Source organism: Dermacentor variabilis, chromosome 8 (genome assembly GCF_050947875.1).
Source record: "Dermacentor variabilis isolate Ectoservices chromosome 8, ASM5094787v1, whole genome shotgun sequence".
In the NCBI taxonomy this organism is placed as follows: Eukaryota; Metazoa; Arthropoda; class Arachnida; order Ixodida; family Ixodidae; genus Dermacentor; species Dermacentor variabilis.
In genome coordinates, this window is record NC_134575.1 from 68,821,205 (window position 1) to 68,827,204 (window position 6,000).

General features: G+C 46.2%; 1 protein-coding gene across 7 annotated transcripts in view; it reads right to left on the bottom strand.

Annotated features, from left to right (window-relative positions):
- Positions 1-525, bottom strand: part of LOC142590315 (japanin-like-RS) — an 80,282-nt gene extending 79,757 nt beyond the window's left edge. For 4 of the 7 annotated variants that reach the window (XM_075702343.1, XM_075702336.1, XM_075702341.1 and 1 more), the window contains exon 1: positions 368-524. The gene's annotated coding sequence lies outside the window, so the exon portion shown is untranslated. Of the gene's footprint in view, positions 1-238; positions 278-367 lie in introns of all 7 variants that reach the window. The other 3 variants (XM_075702342.1, XM_075702337.1, XM_075702344.1) reach the window with 3 other exon arrangements.
- Between the last annotated feature and the right edge of the window lie 5,475 nt (positions 526-6,000).

The window sequence follows — 6,000 nt, forward strand, 5'->3', positions numbered from 1 at the left end:
GTGCTAATCTCCCGTCTCTGGCCTCACCGAGCTATGCAGGACTAGAGACTAAATATATTCTAAAGAAGTTCACATATGGTTATGGCTTCATAGTTTTGAACCGCACGCGACCAAGCTACCGTGAAGATATTCACAGACACTAGAATCTCGACTAGATTGGTATTTGAATCAGAACACCGCACTGAACAGCGCTCAAACGCGAACAGCAGATTTCTTGATATTCAATCGTAATACTTACAGCACAGAGATTATTCTTCAGCGCGCCATGCCATTGAAGCTAGAAATTTAATCTAGTTAATAATTACAAACGGCGAAAACAAATGAAACAAACGAAAAAAGAAAAAAAAACATGCATTTCCGAGCTTACCCTAGAGCCACTGGCACCTAATCCTAAGGGCACAGCGCTGTCTGGCTATTGCCGCCGGTTGCTGCAGGTATATATGTGGAGAACGCTTTTTTTTCTTCCTTTTTTCACTGCTTTGATGTGCATCAGAGTGAGGGGCCGCACACGGTCACGATCCAGAAAGGTCCATTCTGCAGTGACTCAAGAAAGCTATGCTACTCGAGGAAAAGCACCTGTCAGTGATCAATTACTGACGCGACGTGTACTTCCCACACGAATACAACCATGTCGGACGATATTAAAGAACGAGTTAAGCTGCTCAGTCTGGGAACTATCGTTAGGAAGTAGGTACTCAGTTGTAAATACCGTTTGCTATAAAGAATTTTAAATCTGTCGGAGTGCTTCTCACGGCCATATGTATGGATATATTGTTTATTTGTCTCGAAAGCGAGCACTAATCTCTTGTCTCCGGCCGCGCCGAGCTATGCGAGAGAAGAGAGCATAAGTGAAACCTATGGAAGCTTACAGATGGCTTTGAGTTCATGATTTTGAGCCGCTCGCAACCACGCGACTGTGAAGATCTTTAGAGATATTGAAAAATTTTGACAACCTTGGTATTTGAAGCAGAAAACTCGAACAGCAGGACTTCTTGATTTTCGGTTTCAATGCTGACTGCACAGATAATATACTTCAGCGCTCCACACCGTGATAGCTAGAACCTTTAACTTGTTTGGAATTCCAAACGGAAAGAAACAGGAAAATGGAAACAGAAAAAAATGTCTCAGTGCCGTTCCACTCTGTGAAGAAGGATGATCAGCGAAGCTGTGTATCTGAGCCTCCTAAAGGCTAACTGCACCTGCGCCACGGGTAGTCCTGGCACTCCACTATCATCGGGATGGGTAAAGGTATGGGGAGGGCTTAACGCTTGCTCCCCTTCCGCCACCTGTCGGTCCTACATTGCGCTATCTTCTGGATTGGCCCACGTAGGCGAGTACTTAACGCCTGCTGACCCCCCCCCCCGCGGGCCGGCTCGGCATTGCACTATCTTCGGGATCGGCCCACGTATTTGAGAGCTTAACGCCTGCTGCACCTCCGCTGCGTGTAGACCTGTGATTGCACTATCTTTCGGATAGGCCCACGGAGGGGCAATGTTTTGCCTACCATAAAGCACGAAAATTTTCTTAGACAACGTAGGTATAGGGCTTCATTGTAAAAAAATGAATTTGCGAGTTCACTCAACGCATGCTAAGGGCACCCCGCTGTCTGGCTAGTGTCACCTGCTACGGCAGGTAAAGCGGACTTTTTTTGATCTCGCTGCCGAGATGTGTATCCGAATAACGCGCCACATGCGGTCACCATTTGCAGAGGTGTCTTCTGTAGAGAGAAAGAGAGAAAGGCAAAGAAAAAACAGGGACGTTAGCCAGAGATTAACTCCGGCTGGCCACCCTTTACGGGGGAAGCGCACAGTGATGCGATAGGTGAGAAAGAGAAAAGAAAAGAAAAGATCCCAACCACATACACACGTACTCACAACACACACGAACTCTTTCTGTGTGTGGACACTGTTACGCAGTCTGGGAAGGTGTTCCTAGTGTTGCGCAGTATCACCGTCAAATTCCATGTCCCACAGTGTACAGTCACAATTTGTAAGAAGGTCTCATGCCTTTTAAGTACCACAGCAGCACCTTCACAGCGGATTGCGCTGATGTTCCCGTAGGCCAGTTTCCAAGAATATTGGTTTGTTATTGGGCGCTTGTCAGGTTTGTCTAGGGTGGCTAAGAGGAGTGCACTTTGCGGGTTGAAGCGAGAGCGCTCACAAAGAAGGTGCGCGTTTGTTTCATTGCACCCACAAAAGTCACCCCGTGGGCAGTTGGCAATTCCGACGAGGCAGAAGTACGCATTGGAAAATGTTACTCCAAGCCATAGACGGATTAGGAGGGTGTAGTAAGGTCGAGGAAGGGAGGGCGAAATACGGAGATGTAAATTAGGGCTCTGTTTATGAAGGCGTGCACTTGTAAACTCGGATGGATTCCATTAGGCTAATGTTAGGTCAGGTGCAAGTGTGAAAAGTTTTCTCGCTGCGTCGGCTCCCGAAAGAGGAATGGCAACGCAGTTGACGCCGTCATGCGCAGATTGGGCAGCTGAGTCTGCTCGATCATTGCCATGTACGCCACAGTGACTAGGCAACCACCAATATATCGTGCCCTTCTTCAAGTATGCGATGGTAGACTTCTATGATCTCTGCGACCAGCATATCATGTTATCGACGGCGCAGTTGCTAGAGTACCATCTGTAGGGCAGCGTTGAAATCCCAGAAGGTTGACTATGTATAATGTGGTTCCTCCTGAATGGAAAGAAGAGGCGCATGCAGGGCTACGAGTTCAACAGCTTTCGTTGAGGATACATGTGACGTTTTTAGCTGTATTTTGAGGGATTGTCATGGTGCCACATTGGCAGCTGAACTTGTAGCTTTGACTGTGCCATCGATGTAAACGTGTACGTGGCCACTGTGCACCTCATGTAAAAGTCCTAATGTGGCCTGCTTCAGAGGAAACGATGACATGTTAGCTTTGCTCATGATTCCTTGGATGGTGAGGCGAATTTCAAGGTTGTGCAGGAGCCATAAGGGTGGGGATGGTCTTGCTGTTTGCACGTAGTTCGATGGCAACAGGTAAAGCGGCGAGATGGTGAGAAGGTAGTCGCGAAACATGCCGAATATGCGTCCTGAGAGCCTCGGTTGCCATGTACATTTATATTGTGTGATCTGCAGCTATGGCGATCTTTGCAGCTGTAGACGTACACTTCGAGAAATCAAGATACGTCCTTACGCCTTGAGCTTGCAATCCCTGGAGTACACGCAGGTTTGTTTTGCAGGTGTTACCAAGCGCAGGGAAGCGATATCTTGCGAAATCGACGACCAATGCGTTACAAAGTGGCAGCACTGGCCGCACCGTTGTGTCCCATTAGTTTTCGCCGAGAAATTGGAGGAGGTGTATTATTATCACTAACCTCTTCTTTACGTAAAAATGTGCGGGCTTCATGATATGTCGCGGTCGATTATTACCTCTAAGAAGTGGTGTTTCCTTGCGTTTGCAATCGCTTGCCCATTCGCATTGATATAGTAACGCTCCATCGCCTTCAAAGAGAATGTATCATTGCAGCATTTCTTTTAAGACAGCTCTAAGTTCTGTTTTTGCTAATTGTGGGATGTTGACGTAGCTGCCTTTTGTAGCCATGCTCGTACCAGCAGTCGTGTTACAGCAAACGCCCAAATTGAGGTATCGTCGGTATAGATTGATACTTGAACTCTGTTGGGCAAGCATCTGACTAGGCCAACGAGCACTAGGTTGAATAGCGTTGGGCTCAACATTCCGCCTTGCTATTGTCCGCGGAATCTTTGGTGTTGAGTCATGGCGCCATCCTCCGTCATTATTATTTGGCCTGTCGGCCAAATAATTGCACAGAAAAGTGCGGCCACCAATTATGGCTTCAATCAGAACCTCTATAATGGTATAATTTGCTACACTATCATAGGCACCTTTCTTTTTTCAAGGAACAATGCCGCAGTGAGTCCTTTCAGGCGTTTTTGATGTTAAACTAACTGGACGAAATCGATGAAATTATCTTTAGATGAGCGCCCACGTTGGAAACCAGCCATAACATATAGGCGTTGTAATTTTCCAGGTACCATTCAAGGCGCGTCAAGATCATTCTTTCCGTTATTTTCCTTATGCAACTGGCAAGAACGATGGGGCGGTACAATGACGAATTTAACAGTGTTTAACAGGGCTTGAAAAGTCAAACAAAGCGGCTTGATTTCTATTCACGCGGAGCCAAACTGTTGCGCCAAGACTCGTTGTGACGGTTTAGCAGCATGAGCCGTGCTTTATGCCCAAGATAAGTGAGTACTGCATAGGTGACACCACGCGGCGCAGGGGATGAAGAGCACCTCCAAATCGCTAGTTCCGCTTCAAGCTCCTCACCGTTAACATCACATCCATGCGTGAACGCCGAGGCACAGAAGTGGCAAATAGTGTAAGTGCGTGTTGTGGCTAGAAACTGGCAATGTTTGAGCAAAATATTTCAGCAATGTCGATTTCTCTACGGCGTTCGTGCAAAGCGAGAGATTTGAAAGGAACACGCTGTCTCAGTGATACACGAAGTCCACGCACGGTTCTCCATAGCCGAGATAAGCGCTGACGTGGATCCAATGACTCCCTGAAACCTTTCCATCTTTGAGATTGTAGGGCATCAATGCGGCATTAAACTTTCTCTTGCATCCGGTATGTCTCTCTGAGATCATGGATGGATTTGGTTCTTCTGCGTCTTCTTTCAGCCCGCCGCGAATCACTCGTAGTCGCTGTAGTTCGGTTTCAAATTATTCAGATTTCAGGAAAGGCTGATAACCACGCGTACCGTCTTGCGTAGCTTTTTGAATTTTGTGCTCTAGAATAAAATGTTCAGTTCAGTTCAGCTTATTGTCCTTAAAGACCCCCAGAGGGGGTATGACATAAGGAGTGGGTTTAACATAAGTTCCACATTTGGTACACTTCATTGGTTATATTCAATATGATCAAACACACGCTGTAGGAATAAAGACAGGCAATGATGCTAACTATGTCAGCAGGAAGCCCGTTCCAGTCTTTAGCTGTTCGAGGAATAAACGAGGCGGAAAAATGAGTGGTTCGGGCACGCGGGCGCGCAACTTGTTGCGGATGACTGGTTCGGTGTGAGATTCGTGCCGCAGGAACGATGTATGGCGCATGACGAATGGTACTGGAAAAGATCTTGTGATAGAGCTCAAGACTAGCAATGCGTCGGCGATTAGATAGTACTGTTAGTCCGGATTGTGTTTTAAGTGCGGAAATACTGGCATCATATGAATATTGTGAGTGAATTAACCTAGTAGCGCGGTTCTGAACAGATTCAAGTGAGGTGATAGGATATGTTTAGTGCGGGCTCCAGACGCCAGATACATATTCAAGTTTTGCCCGAACTAGGGCGTTTTGAGGTGCCTGGCGGAGATTACGTATTAAAAAGCTAGTGTTTAAGTAGCAGATGATTTGATGTTAGAAATATGTTTATGCCAAGACAGATCATTGCATACAGTGACACCTAGGTATTTACAGGACGCTGCTAGTTCGAGAGGCATGCTTCTAATTTGGTAGGGAAATAGCAGGGGACTACTGCTACGAGTGAACGACATAACTTTACATTTTTTTACATTAAGTTTCATCAACGAATCGTCACACCGTGTTAGCATGTTGGCGAGGCCTTTCTGCAGGGCTGTTTGATTGCAGGTGTTACGTACAGTGCGATAGATGACACAATCATCGGCGAACATTCTGATTGTACAGGACACATGTGAAGGTAAGTGACTAATGTACATTAAAAATAATAGAGGGCCAAGAACCGATCCTTCAGGGACGCCAGATGTTACTGGCACAGGGTTAGATAGGTGATTACTTATAATGAGAGATTCGGAGCGGTTGCTAAGAAATTTAATATCCAATTCAAAACATCAGGATGCAAATTAAGTCTTGTAAGTTTCAATATTAGACGTTGATGAGGAACCTTATCGAAGGCCTTAGAGAAATGCAGGAAAATTGCGTCAGTCTGTATGTTACTGTCAAGGTTAGTGTCAGGGAACAGGAACC